Source organism: Nerophis lumbriciformis, linkage group LG25, assembly GCF_033978685.3.
Source record: "Nerophis lumbriciformis linkage group LG25, RoL_Nlum_v2.1, whole genome shotgun sequence".
Classification (NCBI taxonomy): Eukaryota; Metazoa; Chordata; class Actinopteri; order Syngnathiformes; family Syngnathidae; genus Nerophis; species Nerophis lumbriciformis.
In genome coordinates, this window is record NC_084572.2 from 15,621,426 (window position 1) to 15,636,142 (window position 14,717).

Genomic DNA, 14,717 nt, shown 5'->3' on the forward strand with positions numbered 1-14,717 from the left:
GTTAGAAAATCCACAAAAAATAGGACTACAGAATACATTGATTGTGCAATTTAGCATTTTATAATTAGAGCTCTTAAAAACTTTACTCTCACTCGCTTTCAGTCATTTCCCAGCTAAAGCACCCTACTCAAGATCCCCTGTAGTGACTTAAACAATTAGGCTATGTGAGGAAGACACTAACGACTCTCTCTTGTCTTTTAGGTTAACTGCAGTAGGAGGGGCAGAAGTGGGTAACATCTTGTTGGGGGGGTCAGATTGTTGTGTATTAGGCCAGGCAGAGGACACAATGTTATTGCCCTGAATAAAGACTGTATGTGTGTTGGGATTGCCTCAGGTGAGATGTGTGCTTACAGAAGTGATTATGAGAAGTGATGCTTTTACCAGCTTCATCAGCCTAGTACTAACAATTAAGTGTTACATGTTACCCGCTCTCTGTCAACGCCAAGATTGTAAAGCACTGCTTTAATCACCTCCAAGTTGTTGAGGCGCAAATGATTTAATGCCAAATATGAAGACTAACATTTTAGGACAAAGAAAACGACAAAGTAATGTCATTGTTAAAAACCCGGTTTCAAGAATTTCTATTTTCAACTCAGGTTGTTGGCTGTGATAAAGGGAAACAGACTGTGTACATTAAAAGCATATGGTGTATACTGGAGTCTTGTTTTTAAATTTGCAGGATTTTGGGAGTTTTTTATGTGGAGTGACTTTCTTGATATGATCCCACATTTATCTGGAATAAGGACCTTTAACTGAGATAGCTACAGTAGATGAACGTGTACCACAGCACTTACAGTGCCTTCATAGGCAATTGTGGATGCTAATAGTATAACTAAACTAAATGAAGAGTGGTTGTAACAATAAAAAGTACACAAGAAATACAATACATGGAAATTAAGCCTTGTCAGACTATTTCGAAATTCCAACTACAAGTTACAACCGTCTTTCTAAAACCATGATCACAGACTTGGGTTTTCCAATCATGGCAGTAGTTTATCCAACATCAATGTTCTCCTGCTGGTTTGAAAGTGTGAAGTCAGTCAAGTGACAAGTGTGCCTCACATTTTGATGACCCAGGGTCAGTGTGAGGCCACCGCTCTGTGTTTACATTTGAGGTGACGGCACACGCCTCTATCCCTTTGAAATGTGACAGGGTGAGAGGAATGACAAGATAATCTCCGATTTACGAGGTACAGTAGCTCTGAGTGGGGTGGGAATTGCCTGGTGAGACAACAATACAGACGGCGAAGTTACTGCAGCCATTTTAAAATTACATGCTAGGTAATTTGTGATAGTACTTTTTATGGGAGTTGGATATACAGTTCTTTGAATACGAGATCAACCAAACTCTGAATTGGTCATTTAGTCATTGACTTAACCTACTACTTTCCAGAGTACAGGATTGGCCTCAGGCAGGTAGAGAGGGAGGCAGGACCAGTCCAAACAACAACAAGAGTCCTGCAGCATGAATCATGGTGAGGTGTCAATGGTCAGTTAACTCTTCTGCTCTGACGGATTGGTGGCTTCTCTTTCATTCACTGAAATATTAACGGCTTATCTGGGGAATCAACATTTTGATGTCATTCGTTGTCTCCGTCAGCATGTCATCATAACGTGTATGGAGGAGTGTTCAAGTGCAAACCTGCAAGTCTCTAGATTCTTCTGCAACCATGGCAGAATGTGTTCAACCCAAATGAGACGGACACCAGAAACAACTTGCTAATATAATCACACTGGATGATTCAAGACACCCCTAAGAGATGTTCAACTCTTAAATTAATATCTCAAGACTTTGATTAATATATCAAAGCTTACAAGCCGTCTTCGTCTAGATACTATATCTTAATTTAATTTAATTAGTTTTTTTATTTGAAGCTCTGAAGCTCAAGATCAGAGCGCGATGTCTGCTGGTTTTACGACATCTTGTATTTGAGTTTGTTAATAGGGTTAGGCGAAATAAGTGTTTAACTTCAGCCTAAACCCTGTCAAACTGTAAAATTGTCAATTTATGAACTCATGGATTATTTTGTTGACCACTGACAGAATAAATAATAAATTAAACTATTTGTTTTATCTTGTAGGGTCCAACAAGGTACTATGCAAATGCCATGTATTATAATCTTACCGTTGAGCACCAATAAAGAACCCTTGACCTTGACCTTAACCTTAACACTTGTTCCTGTTTGTGTCAAGGTTTAGAACTCATGTTCAGTTATAGCAACGCAGTTCCTCATAAAAAAAGACTATGTTCCTCATACGGTATTTACTACCACTATTCCTTTCAGCAGAATAGTGTATGTATAGCCACAATGATTAAGACTACATCAAAACAACTACTGCAAGTAAAAAATGTACCAGATAGAAACTGTTTCAAATTCCAAATGAATGATTTGACTTAAAAAGGGTCTATTTTGTCCAGAAAGAATGTGTGCTACAAGTTAAAGTGACTCCTCCTCTCTCTTCTGGCAGCTTCCCCTCCCCCATTCTGTGTAAAAACAAATCTCCTTTTCTGCTCTGAGCCCGAAACTATTGAGTCAACAAATGTCACAGCAAGCAAGGCAGTGGCTGGTAGAGAAGAGGAGGGGTCTGCATCTGAGCTCAAGCTGCATCCAAAGGCCAATTATTTTCTAACCCACCTGTTAGTAGTGGCAATTCAGTAATTGCAAACAACTAGAGTGTTGGTACTTTTTTTTTTAAATGTTCTGTTGTGTGTTTATTTACTGTATGTTAAACATCAACAGAAGCTGCAACCATTGTTCAGACAATCTTAGGTCGTAGTACTTGCTCGACTGTAGCATATTTAGTAACATAGTACGGGGATTTGAAGTTTTTGGAAATATACACGGCGGTGTTTCCTCTCGGCTGTCTATCTTTTGCAAGTCCACGTGGCCAGTGTCAACAGGAGGAGGGTCTTGGCAGGCGCACTGAGCAAAAAATGCAGCCAACATGAGGGCCGGAGAGTTGTCTTACGCCCCACTCTAAAAATGAGCCAGCCAGCCAGCCGAGGCATACCAAAATAAGACACAGCCGGTGGAAATGAGTCTATTGGCAAACTGGTCACACTCCAAACTGGCCTGGTATCTGATTGTTACTGCAATGCTCTCAAAACATTGGCACTGTTACACTGTGAAAGGAAAAAAATTGCGTAACTGGTGGCTGATACGAGACAGAAAATGGAAGGAAGTCAATGCACTTAGAGTGAAAAAGGAGGGGGAAAAAAGCCGCTAGGTTTCCTCCCCGAGAGAGAAGAGGGGAGGAGACATCTACGCTGCCACAGTTAGACAGTTGAGACCAGTGCAATATTTAACAAATCGTGGGGTGTGGAGTCCTGTCCTGAATCCACTCCATTGCTTGAGGGCAGCCATCATAGTGTTCACTATTGTGTGCGGCTGAGGGAAGAAGAAAAAGAGAGGAGGGAGCACAAGGGGGGAAAGAAAACCTGTCCCTTTGTGTGGGAAAGACTCAGCAGGAAAGTGAATTGGTGACTATTTGAGTTTGCCGGCAAAGCAAGGATCTTCCCCATGACCTGCATGCACATTTTTGCCAACTCTGCGTTCCACGACTGCCTTAAACCCGAGTCGCATAGACTGCGATTCTCTGGCCGGCAAACAGCGACACCCGGCTTCTCCTGATGATGAGAGCAGACGTCAGACTGGTTTGCATGAATATTGATGTAGAGGATAGTCTGTTTCATAGAAGAACAGAAGGAGGCAAGATGGCTGCCCTTTAGGATTTGTAAAAGAGGAGATCCAGACGGTTTGTTGGAATTTCTACATAGTGGAAGGACGCAAAATAAGGTGAGGATTTGCCAAGAGGGTTAATGCACTGCTTAACCTTTTTTTCTTTAAACAGGGTGTATTTTATTTAGGAGCTTTTGCGAGCCGGGCTAGAAACAGCTAACGTCCCCCACCGCAAAAGCAAGAGCCAGCATAATAAGGAGGGGATTTTAGATTAAGCTACTTCAACATGGCTGACATTTTTCTTTCTTTTTTTTGCTTGCTTAGACTGAGAGACACGTTTCTTATTTTCTTTTGCTCACCACATTCAAAGTGTTTGGTGATTTTGAACACAATGGAACATTTGTATTCTTCAGACTGCTTGTTGTTAAGTTTTTCCATTAGCTCACACGGCTTTCTGTCGCCGGTCTTTCTGAGCATTTAATTTTTAAAGGTATGTTTCAGAGGGGGTGTATTGTATTCTGTTTGCATTTGGTATATAATAGAACATTTTTCAACAGATTGACAACTGCCCTTATACTATGTTAAATCAAGTTATCTGAAGCTTTCTTTGCATATCTCTGAGTATGTGTTTGTTAGCACAGTTTTGTGTACAGACTACGTCAGGGAGTAAAAGTCCAAGCCGGACTGTAGTAACTAGCAAATACCTTCTAGTTTTGTGCATCTCAGTGAATCAGCTTTCATTGCATTCACCGTTGAATGACAAGCAGACACAAAGGCAAATCCCTTAGAGAGGCAAGAGAAAGGACACTTTTGGAGGCAAAGAGTGCAGTGGAGCCAGGGAAGGTCAGAAAGCTGTGGCCTGTAGAAACTCTATCCGAATACACCATTAACTTAAGGCAACAGGAACTTTCCGGCTTGTTTTTCTTTTTCTAAATTTAAGATAGTAGTAAGATTTCTTTAGAAATGTATCCCAAGACACACAATTTTTACAATATAGGTTTGTATATGTATAAATCTACTTTAAAGTGTCTGTACTTATTAGCAATTGCTTACTAAAACAGCATTTGTGCTCAAGTAATAATGGTTTGCATTGCAATTAGTACTTACGATAACATGTAAATCCAAATTTGTTAACCAGTGCTAAGCCTGGCATTAACAGCAACTAGCTAATTGGTTGTTATTTATTCTGCATTCGCTAAGTGCCACTTAATGATTAACATCTGAATGACTCATTAGAATATTACAGATCTCCCTCTGGTTTGTGTATTAGGCTTGTGTATTCAGGCTACAGTTGAAATGTTACCATAATGTGCCTCGGGGAAAAAAATGCTGATGCATACTTTCTGCAAGGTAGAACATTCTGACTGATTCTAGGGCAATTTTTACAAAATTGGTTATTAAAATATTAATGTAGTAAACACATGAAGTCTTCCAGCAATGCTAAATGTAGTCCACTATCTACAGGATAGTTGACACTATCCTGTAGATAGCAACACAAGGTGCTTTTGAATGGGTGTTGGTATTTTAAGGATGTTGTGACTGCACAAAATAATATGAATGCATTTGCATTGTGATCTCTTTGACCCATTTATAGTAAATTGAAATATTATCATAAAAACCTGGCTCAGGATTTGGATTTGGCACTTCAAATGCTTTGAAACTTAAAATCCTTTAAGTAATGAAGACACGGTTATGTAGTATCTCCACAATTGGCTCCCTTTTAGGCAATAACCAAATGTGTATAATTTCCATAGTAGCCCATTTTACTTTGTTTTGTGGCATTGTGCACATTTGTATCATCAGATCCCATATTACTCGTGTCTTCATGAGATGCTGCATTGCTGCTGTTACATCAGCACCTGAAAAGGAACTGAGAGCATGAGTAGGCCAACTGGGGGCTGAAGAAGGGGGAAGGGCCAAGTAGATCAATCACATTCACATTGCGACTCTCATCTATCCACACCTAGAGATAAAGCTGTGCAGTTGGATTGCTTCTTCGTCATGGCTGCAAGTCCCCTTTATGTCACTCCCACGGCAAAGACAATATCTCCTTAAGGAAAGAATGACCAGTTGCCATAGTGTTCCACAACAATGCTGGCCACTGACAATACCCAAGCACTCACCCAGGCCTTCACCTCTGACCCTGCTATGTCCAGCCCACGCATCATATTTCCACCCAGAGGTTGTTGCACAAATAACAGAAAATCAAGCCCAGTGGCAGGTTAGACATTTCAGATCGCACTTCTTGGTGGCTGGTCAAAGCTTGACTGCTTCCCTGAGACAAAATGGCGATACAGAATGCAGTATTGATTTCTTTACTATCAATTTTCTTAGTGTGCAATTGGGGGGTTGTTTTACTGGATGGAAGAACAATACTTAAAAGTGTACGTTTTTAGAAAAGGAACTGTAATGTGTCATGCTTAAACCTATCAGACCTCCATACCACAACATGTAAAACCTGCAGCAAATCGGAGATTGGTGAATAATTAACAATAATGCATAGCAAGTGAAACTGAATGTGTGAATCATTTCTAACGAGGCTTCCTTTTATTTAAAAGTCTTAAAACACTTCTGGCTATAAAACAATTAAGACACAATATTAAGTCAACTTAGGCACAACTGTAATTACGGAGTTGAAGGTGATCAGGGTCAGGGTGAGTTACACAGGCCGTGTAAGCATGTATCGATGTACGGGTGTGAGTTAAGACAGCGAGGGCAGTGACGCAAAACCCTCCTCCGCATGAGCGCATGCACGTGGCCGCTCTGTTTACAAACACTTTCCTCACGTTTGGTAGTGCAGCAAGTGGGTGGTTACGTAACCATCCTAATTTAAACACTATCTTGACTCGCCCGTAACTAAGCTTCAACGATTCTTAAGCATAATGTTTTGACTATTTTGGTTATCTGAAGCTGGGTTTGAAAAAGTACAGTTTCGCTATCTGGATAAGAAATAGCTCTACACAGAAACCCATACAAAAAGAACCAAGTCATATAAAAAAATGTGCAAACATTGGGCTTTGCAAGAAGTAAAATCCTTAGGACCTAATTAAAAAAAAATCACAAGCATGTCAGCGATTTCATACATATGGCAATTTCAATGCTGCCCACGGAAACCTTAACAACTGTATGGGTAGGCTGTTTGTCCTTTCCCAAATGTCTGTCAGATATAGAGGGTTTCACTACTGGAAGCTGTCATTGAAAAGGTTAGGCCCCCATGCCCCCCTGTTGTCCATACATGAAGCACAAAAAAGACAGCTGGTACTCAATGGCATTCAGAAGTGTAACACAACCAAAAGCTCTGACTGACATCATCCACTACTTCGGTCAACCTTCAAGCTGTTCATATATGAGATTGGTATATTATTATTTGGATTGCCCAAAGTAAATGGCAGTGATTTTGCCTTCATGTGACATGCTCAGGCTTTGAACTCTGCTGAAGGGATTCTGCGACAACATATTTTCTTACAATGACACATAATAAATCGTGTAGCTCCTCGATGTTTGCCATTTCTGATCATAAGACTGATTCAAAGACCAGGCTATTGTTAGACATGTATCAGTGGTTTCCAGGGAGCTGTTTGAATAATCCATTCAACTCTAATGTGAGACCAAACATATTTAATAACTTTGCCAATGAAAATAGGAAACAGTCACAATTTGGAATACATGAAATAAGGAATTCAGAATGTTTAAATTAAAAATTGTCACTATGCAAAAGCGATTTTTTTGCTGGAAATTTATAGAGTAGCTCAAATATTTCATTCAGAAAAAATGTCTGGCATGTGTGCTGGGTGCCATGTTTATATTTTCCTTCCATAATATTTTAATTTCCTGTTTATATTGAAACTGGCAGTGCAAACAAATTTGCAAAATAAACACACTCATGAGTGTATCACATCTGTACACTTGAAGGCTTCTGCCTCGTGGATGAAGTAACACTAAAAGCTGAATTTGTGAATCGCTTTGCTTTGTGTACAAATGTTCTACTCTTGTTTGCAGGGAAAATGAATAGGGTCTTTATGAAGACCTGTCTTTGTTCCTATTCGTTTTCCATCAAACAACTAAGCAAATACATGTACATTTGTAAAGGTGTATATTTGGCACTCTTTGTTTTATCACGATGATTAATGTATCAAACACATGTGCACACCACAGCAAACACGCCTATTCTGCAAGTCAGTAGCGCTGGGGTAATATTTAGACCAGATGGTCTTTGGAGCACTCATAAGATGGTAACCATGGCTACCATGCAGTCTGAAATAAATTAACTTTTCTCTGTGCACAGTTCATCAAATTAGTCAGATATATTGACTGTTGCATACACAAAGAGGTTGGAGGACAAGAAGACAAGCACCTTGGAAGGGGACATGCAGTTTTGTATGGGGTTTGGGGTATGGATGCAGCATAGGTCTTAATCAGAGTATCCATGAGATAAAGCTTTAAGACAGAGGAAAAGTATTTAGCATGCATGCTTTGAAAAGAGGGGTTAATATTCATGGCATTGGTTATCTTTTATGAAAGGTGTCTTCCAGATTCAGCTGACTAAACAAGAAAGATCCAAGACAAACTGATTAATAGAGTTAGATATAGGCTAAGGTTCAACTGCAGTTTACTATCAGAAATGACCTCCTCTGGAGAACAGTAATTTTTTGGTTTGAATCTAAATAAATAAAAATCTGACTTAAGAGATGTTCTCATGCATTCTTAAAGGGGAACTGCACTTTTTTGGGGAATTTTTCCTATCGTTCACAATCATTATGAGAGACAAAAAGACAGATGTATTTTTTTGATGCATTCTAACTCGCAAATAAGTGTAAATAAACGTCTGCTTACAATGAAATCAATGGAAGGTCCTCTATTATGCCCTCTAAATAACCATCCTAAAACCGCCAACAATGCACCAATTACATTTAGTGACCTGAATATTAACCAAGTATTAGCAATGGAGACAATCTATTTATATTGGCAGCAATATTGACATCCTCGGCTGGTGACCGGCTTTCTCGCCTCGGAGCTCGTGGAAGTTTATTCTAGATAAAAAATGATGTATCTCACCTTGATTGTAGAAGGATTACAACATAATCCGACAAATCGGTCAACTTTGTCATCCAATTTATACCCGAAAAAGGCGGGAAAGACACAAAAGGCGCTTGGTTCCACCCCGTTTACTTCACGAGGATTATGAGCCTTTCGTCATTTAAACGTGAATATATCAACATCGTAACAGTCAACATCCCACTGACAGCAGATATTATACAGTAAGTGATGTTTTTCATGTTTGTTGGCTCTCAAAGTCTGCAGTTAGTAGTAATCAGTGATGTTGTCGCAGGAAAACGTGAACATTGTGATGCATTTGTGAAATTAATGTGCAAATTTTGCTCCATATGCTTAAAATTTCTATGTTACTACATTACATATATACTTACAGCATGAATATAAAACCTTAATTGAGGTGTTTGGATGTTTTTTAAAGTGTTTTATCGGCAGAATAGAGTGACTCCCGTAGGCTCTGTTGTAAGCAGACTTTTGCTCGCATTTATTTACTACTCAGAATGCATAAAAAAAAGAAAAACATGTGTGCTAGTCTTATATAAGGATGAGATAATAGATAATTATGAGCAAAATTCCAAAAAAGTGCAGTTCCCCTTGAACAGTAGTGACTTTAATGGGCTCAGATTTGGTGAAAACTCTACAACACAGCTAAAATAACTAAACAATAATTTAAAAAATAACTCTCTATGATATATAGCCGGCTTCTTTGGAACCCTAATTCTAAACATACAAGTAATACAATAAACATGATTAATTTGTCGAGTGTATTGGTTTTTTTAACCTTTCTAGCAGCAACTTTTTCAAAATTATTATTGTTATGAAAGCTTGGTCGAACCTACTTGTCTAAGTTTAAAGCTGTTAGCAGTTTAGCCTGTTCAGCTGGTTCAGGCAATTCAGCCTCGCCCCTGACAGGCACTAAAACTACTCGTCCTTGCGTCTTTACAAGGTTAAAACAAAATCAATTACCACCAAATCCACAGTGTTTTTTTTTTTTAATCAATGAGAGTAATGTCTCTGAACCTCATCTACCAAATTTTACAAAACCCAGAATTTCCTAGGGGACCAATATAATATGCAGCAAACCATTAAAATGATTTGACGAAATTGATGGTTAGCTGTACAAAGGTTTCCTTTTCTGAAAGGGGCCACCCTAAATTATTCCACATACATTTTACAAAGGGTAGTTTGCAGTAGTAGTGATGATTCTGTTTACTAACAAACACTTTATCTTAGCGTTGAATACTATGTGTAGAATAGCAAAAACGTGTGTTGCAAAACTATAAGAACTGACTAAAAACACATTTTCTGAACAAAATAATTACACAATGAAATAGTACAAATCAGCATTTATGATATAAAACCAAACAATTAACCGTGCTGGCTGTAAAGATATATATATATATATATATATATATATATATAAATATACACACACACACACACAAACTATATTGCCAAAAGTATTTGACCACCTGCCTTGACTCACATATGAACTTGAAGTGCCATCGACATTCAATATGATGTTGGTCCACCTTTTGCAGCTATTACAGCTTCATTTCTTCTGGGAAGGCTGTCCACAAGGTTGTGGAGTGTGTTTATAGGAATTTTCGACCAATCTTCCAAAAGCACATTGGTGAGGTCACACACTGATTTTGGTCGAGAAGGCCTGGCTCTCAGTCTCCGTTCTAATTCATCCCAAAAGTGTTCTATCGGGTTTAGGTCAGGACTCTGTGCAGGCCAGTCAAGTTCAACCATACCAGACTATGTCATCCATGTCTTTATGGACCTTGCTTTGTGCACTGGTGCACAGTAATGTTGGAAGAGGAAGGGGCCCGCTTCAATCTGTTCCCACAAGGTTGGGAGCATGGAATTGTTCAAAATATTTTAGTATCCTGGAGCATTCAAAGTTCCTTTCACTGGAACTAAGGGGCCATTCATCACTCCAGAGAAGGCGTCTCCACTGCTCTAGAGTCCAGTGGCGACGTGCTTAACACCACTGCATCCGACGCTTTGCATTGGACTTGGTCATGTATGGCTTAGAGAGACAGCTGCTCGGCCATGGAAACCCATTCCATGAAGCTCTCTGCGTACTGTACGTGGGCTAATTGGAAGGTCACATGAAGTTTGGAGCATTCTGTAGCAACGGGCTGTGCAGCAAGTCGGTGACCTATTTACACTATGCGCTTCAGCATCCGCTGACCCCTCTCTGTCAGTTTACATGGCCTACCACTTCGTGGCTGAGTTGCTGTTGTTCCCAAACTCTTCCATTTTCTTATAATAATGCCGAAAGTTGACTTTGGAATATTTAGGAGTGAGGAAATTTCACGACCGGATTTGTTGCACAGGTAGCATCCTATGACAGTTCCATGCTGGAAATCACTGAGCTCCTGAGAGCGGCTCATTCTTTCACAAATATTTTTAAAAACAGTCTCCATGCCTAAGTGCTTGATTTTATACACCTGTGGCCGGGCCAAGTGATTAGGACACCTGATTCTCATCATTTGGATGGATGGCCAAATACTTTTGACAATATAGTGTATATACACATACACATATTAATATATATATATATGTATACACATATATATATATATATATATATATATATGTATATATATATATATATATATATATATATATATATATATATATATATATATATATATATATATATACATATACAAACCCCGTTTCCATATGAGTTGGGAAATTGTGTTAGATGTAAATATCAATCAATCAATCAATCTTTATTTATATAGCCCTAAATCACAAGTGTCTCAAAGGGCTGCACAAGCCACAACAACATCCTCGGTACAAAGCCCACATACGGGCAAGGAAAAACTCACCCCAGTGGGACGTCGATGTGAATGACTATGAGAAACCTTGGAGAGGACCGCATATGTGGGTAACCCCCCCCCTCTAGGGGAGACCGAAAGCAATGGATGTCGAGTGGGTCTGACATAATATTGTGAGAGTCCAGTCCATAGTGGATCCAACATAATAGTAAGAGTCCAGTCCATAGTGGGGCCAGCAGGACACCATCCCGAGCGGAGACGGGTCAGCAGCGCAGAATATAAACGGAATACAATGATTTGCAAATAATTTTCAACCCATATTCAATTGAATGCACTACAAAGACAAGATATTTGATGTTCAAACTCATAAACCTTTTTTTTTTTTGCAAATAATAATGAACACGTGCCAAAGTAGTTGGGAAAGGGCATGTTCACCACTGTGTTACATCACCTTTTCTTTTAACAACACTCAATAAATGATTGGGAACTGAGGAAACTAATTGTTGAAGCTTTGAAAGTGGAATTCTTTCCCATTCTTGTTTTATGTAGAGCTTCAGTCGTTCAACAGTCCGGGGTCTCCACTGTCGTATTTTACGTTTCATAATGCGCCACACATTTTCGATGGGAGACAGGTCTGGACTGCAGGCGGGCCAGGAAAGTACCCGCACTCTTTTTTTACGAAGCCACGCTGTTGTAACACGTGCTGAATGTGGCTTGGCGTTGTCTTGCTGAAAAAGACGGCGCTTAGATGGCAGCATATGTTGTTCCAAAACCTGTATGTACCTTTCAGCATTAATGGTGCCTTCACAGATGTGTAAGTTACCCATGTCTTGGGCACTAATGCACCCCCATACCATCACAGATGCTGGCTTTTGAACTTTGCGTCGATAACAGTCTGGATGGTTCGCTTCCCCTTTGGTCCGGATGACACGATGTCGAATATTTCCAAAAACAATTTGAAATGTGGACTCGTCAGACCACAAAACACTTTTCCACTTTGCATGAGTCCATCTTAGGTGATCTCGGGCCCAGAGAAGCCGGCGGCGTTTCTGGATGTTGTTGATAAATGGCTTTCGCTTTGCATAGTAGAGCTTTAACTTGCACTTACAGATGTAGCGACCAACTGTATTTAGTGACAGTGGTTTTCTGAAGTCTTCCTGAGCCCATGTGGTGATATCCTTTAGAGATTGATGTCGGTTTTTGATACAGTGCCGTCTGAGGGATCGAAGGTCACGGTCATTCAATGTTGGTTTCCGGCCATGCCGCTTACGTGGAGTGATTTCTCCAGATTCTCTGAACCTTTTGATGATATTATGGACCGTAGATGTTGAAATCTCTAAATTTCTTGCAATTGCACTTTGAGAAACGTTGTTCTTAAACTGTTTGACTATTTGCTCACGCAGTTGTGGACAAAGGGGTGTACCTCGTCCCATACTTTCTTGTGAAAGATTGAGCATTTTTTGGGAAGCTGTTTTTATACCCAATCATGGCACCCACCTGTTCCCAATTAGCCTGCACACCTGTGGGAGGTTCCAAATAAGTGTTTGATGAGCATTCTTCAACTTTATCAGTATTTATTGCCACCTTTCCCAACTTCTTTGTCACGTGTTGCTGGCATCAAATTCTAAAGTTAATGATTATTTGCAAAAAAAAAAAGTTTATCAGTTTGAACATCAAATATGTTGTCTTTGTAGCATATTCAACTGAATATGGGTTGAAAATTATTTGCAAATCATTGTATTCCGTTTATATTTACATCTAACACAATTTCCCAACTCATATGGAAACGGGGTTTGTATATACACATACACATATATACAGATACACACACACATACATACATACAGTACATATATATATATATATATATACATATATATATATATATATATATATATATATATATATATATATATATATATATATATATATACATACATACATATATACACATACACACATACATATATACACATACACACATACATACACACATATATATATAGAATACATACATATATATATATATATACATATATATACACACACATACTGTATGTACATACATATATATAAACATAAAAACATACAGGTGTATATATACACACGTATATACAAATATATACACCCATATATACACAAATAAACATGTATATACATATACATACATACACATGCGTATATACATATATACTGTACACATGCATGTATACACATAAATACACAGATATATACCTATATCAACATATATACACACAAACACAAATATATATAGACACATATACAGACACATTCACACATATATATATATATATACATATATATATACATACATACATATTTATACTGTGTATATATATATTTATGTATGTTTATATATATATATATATATATATATATAGATATATATATATATATATATATATATATATATGTATGTACAGTTTGTATGTATGTATGTTTATATATATATATATATATATATATATATATATATATATATATATATATATATATATACAGTATATATATATATATTTATATATATATATATATTAGGGGTGTAACGGTACGGGGTACGTGTATTTGTATCGAACCGTTCGGTACGGGGTTCAATGCCGGGCTCGGGATCTTTCTGTGTGGAGTTTGCATGTCCTCCCCGTGACTGCGTGGGTTCCCTCCGGGTACTCCGGCTTCCTCCCACTTCCAAAGACATGCACCTGGGGATAAGTTGATTGGCAACACTAAATTGGCCCTAGTGTGTGGATGTGAGTGTGAATGTTGTCTGTCTATCTGTGTTGGCCCTGCGAAGAGGTGGCGACTTGTCCAGGGTGTACCCCGCCTTCCGCCCGATTGTAGCTGAGATAGACTCCAGCGCCCCCCGCGACCTCAAAGGGAATAAGCGGTAGAAAATGGATGGATGGATGGACGTTCGGTACGGGGGTTTCGGTTCGGTGCGGAGGTGAACCGAAAGAGTTTCCACACGGACATATTAAGTAGCGTACTGCACATTGTGTAAACAATACTCAAAATGCTGGACATTTGAGGCATTTAAGAAACTCCACCCGGACAGCTCTGCAAAAGAGGACATGTCCGGTGAAAAGAGGACATATGGTCAGTCTATCGTAGCCAGTTAGCTGCTAGCAAAAGAGGACTTTTACCGGACATGTCCTCTTTTGCGGGGCTGTCC

The 14,717-nt window shown here is 38.9% G+C and overlaps 1 protein-coding gene across 1 annotated transcript in view; it reads left to right on the forward strand.

The window, feature by feature from the left end:
- The first annotated feature begins 3,397 nt into the window (after positions 1 to 3,397).
- tet2 (tet methylcytosine dioxygenase 2) overlaps positions 3,398 to 14,717 on the forward strand; it is a 37,493-nt gene continuing 26,173 nt past the window's right edge. The window contains exon 1 of the mRNA XM_061983876.1: positions 3,398 to 3,797. The gene's annotated coding sequence lies outside the window, so the exon portion shown is untranslated. The remainder of the gene's footprint in view (positions 3,798 to 14,717) is intronic.